Here is a 2,890-nt window from a genome sequence, read left to right on the forward strand (position 1 = left end):
TGCAGCCAGTGTATGAGGAGACGATGACTACGTTATCACCAACAAAAGACACCTTACCAACACGAGCAGAGCCACTCTCAACTTGTTTGCTGAGGACACCCGACCAAGGCGGCAAGGGGGCGAAGGGCCTCCAAAATATGGAGGTTGAACAAGGAGGCGAAGGGGATTGGCGTCAGGCCTCGCAGCGGGCGATCAACCCTCAACACCGCATATAGGAGTATTTAGAGTACCAGTATGCATAAATAGCAGGACACTGAATCCAGATTTCAGACCATAAAACCACACCAAGAATAACACAAGCCACTGCTAAGAGAAGTAACTCTATGAAATCTACCCCTCCTTACGAAGACAAGAGGGGATCTAACACTCATGAGTCATGACAGACATTTTCCTGCAGGCAGTTTAAGAAAAAACAAAGCTACTAATGCAGTAGGATTGTGGCAGGTTGCAGCACTAAAAGATATGTTCATACTTAAATATTTACCAAGCACAGTTCAACCAATTAGTATAGTTAGAGCATTCATAGCCCATCATCATCGTTTCATGGCGTACCTCTGGAAGATGTGGCCCAGGGTATTGTGTTTCACCACCTTGGGAACTATGATCTTGTTTGCAGGTTGAGTCCTTTCTGTCAACCTTTGAATCAGCTGGTCCATCTGCAATACATAATGCATGATTGCAGGTGGAAAGTTACAAGGAAAAAAAAGTGAAGCATGCATATGCACATGCTGAAACAGAAATCGTTTTTCTTGCCCAACTTTAGTCAACAGAAATAATGCTTTTCGAGCTAGACACCCAAATTTCAACTAAAGAAAAAGGCTTTTGAATGACCATATAAATTGGTACAAAACATTGCAATACCACCCAAGTATCTCCGCGGTGCTCAAACAAATAAAACAAGACAGGGGAACGCATAATCGACAGGGTGCATAGACAGTCAACTTGGGCTCCCCTATGTTGTGTTGCCAAGGGGAGTGAATTGCAAAAAACCACCACATTTGGGGCTTAACTTGCAGAAAACAACGTGGTCGCTAATCATTTGCAAAAGCCACCGCGGATTCAGTAACAGTTTTGCAGATTGCACTGAACATGTCATTTGGCTCGGTTGAGGGCGTTTCCGACATGTGGGGCCCAATATGCGTGACATGGCGTAACGGACGCGCTGACGGCGCCGTTTGCTTAAGACAAACGCGGTCAGGTCGCCAGAGACAGACCACCCGCGCCCGACCACATCTCGCTCGATTTCTCTACTCTCACGCTCGCTCTCTCTGCTCCCACACTCGCTCGCTCCCCTCCCATTTTCTCCTCTCCTTTCCGGTCACCGCCGGCCGCCGTCCGCCATGGTGTCCTGGACCGACAGTGAGAGCACTAACGGCTCCGCCGCGCAGTACATCTCCTCCGACGACTCCCCTGTCAAGGCCAGAACATTCTATTCCTCATTTCTGTTCTAGGGTTTGTAGGGTTGAACATTTGCTCGATTTGAACACGTTTTTGTTGGATTTCTCAGATCCCAGCTACAATTGATGAGCCGTCGTTCGAGGGTCTTGCTGATGACTTGAATGTGATTTGTGAGCATGGGAATCCAGGGAGGAAGTATGTTGCATTTGAGGGGATAAGCATTGGTAGGAGGTTCATTGCTTGTGCCACTGAAGTAAGTTTTAAGTTGTGTTTGCAGCATTCCAATTCTTGTTCTAGGGTTTGTAGTAACTGTTCCTGTTCTAGGGTTCATAGTTACTGTTCATGTTCTAGGGTTCATAGTTACTGCTCATGTTCTAGGGTTTATAGTTACTGAATTTAGTTCTAGGATTCATAGGTAGTGTTCTTAGTTGTAGTTTTCATAATTATTCGTCATTAAATGAATGTGATTCTGGTACATTAACAGAATTAGCTATTTAACTGAATCTGTAAGTAATGTCTGTAATTTTGAACTGATTTTTTCTATTGTAGGGTGTTGCAAATTGTGGATTAGTGCAGTGGGTAGATGAGCATTGGTCAGAGCATCTGCAGAATGCTATTCATAAGCTCTGGCTTATGTATGAGCATAGCCAGCATGAAAACAGGATGGCATGCCTGGAGCATTCAAGCACTGTACACAATCTCACACAGCAGAAAAAAGAGTTGCAGGAGACATATGAGAAGCTTATTGAAGATGTGAACAACCTCTTGGATTATAAGGATAGCCAGCCTGAGGTAAACCAGAAGAATGATGCCGACAACATTTTAGTTAGTGTGAAAGCAGCATGACAAAGGATGCTGAGATAAAAAAATTAAAGGCTGTTGTTGACCAGTTAAAGCAAATTCATGTAGCTCAAGCCACTGTCATTAGGAATTTCAAGTTCAACCATCTTAAGGAGAAGGAAAAGTTGAGCTCTGATAAGAGGACTTTGGAGATTTGCTATGCTGACCTGAAGAAAGAGAAGGATGACCTGAAGAAAGAGAAGGATAAGCTGGATTGTTGCATTGCTGAGCTGATGAAAGTGAAGGAGAAGTTGACCATGGAGAAGAGTACTCTTGCTTCCTGCATTGTTGAGCTCAAGATAGCAGGTGATAGCAACAAGAGGAAGCTTCCCCAGATTAAGGCTATTTGTGATGAGGACTAATTTGTGTTGCTGTCTGACCATGTGTGTCAATGATGTCTTTTGTAGTAGCTATGGAGGAAAGCTTGTAATGTGTTAAGCTTTATTGTGGTGAACTCTATTATGTCTGTAGCAATGAACCTTGGATTGTATGTTGTTTGTGAGAGTACTATGTTTGTGATGAATTATCAGCTTTTATTAAGTTCAGTTTGTGATGAATTAACAGCTTGGATTATAGCAAGTAGATAGTGAACATAGATAGCAAGTTCATAGTGCATAGATAGTCTGACATAGATAGTGGCGTACTAACATAG

The 2,890-nt window shown here is 43.4% G+C and overlaps 1 pseudogene; it reads left to right on the plus strand.

The window, feature by feature from the left end:
• Window positions 1–1,340: 1,340 nt before the first annotated feature.
• Window positions 1,341–2,600, plus strand: LOC119303468 (annotated as a pseudogene).
• The last annotated feature ends 290 nt before the right edge of the window (window positions 2,601–2,890 follow it).

This window comes from Triticum dicoccoides, chromosome 5A (assembly GCF_002162155.2).
Source record: "Triticum dicoccoides isolate Atlit2015 ecotype Zavitan chromosome 5A, WEW_v2.0, whole genome shotgun sequence".
Taxonomy (NCBI): domain Eukaryota; kingdom Viridiplantae; phylum Streptophyta; class Magnoliopsida; order Poales; family Poaceae; genus Triticum; species Triticum dicoccoides.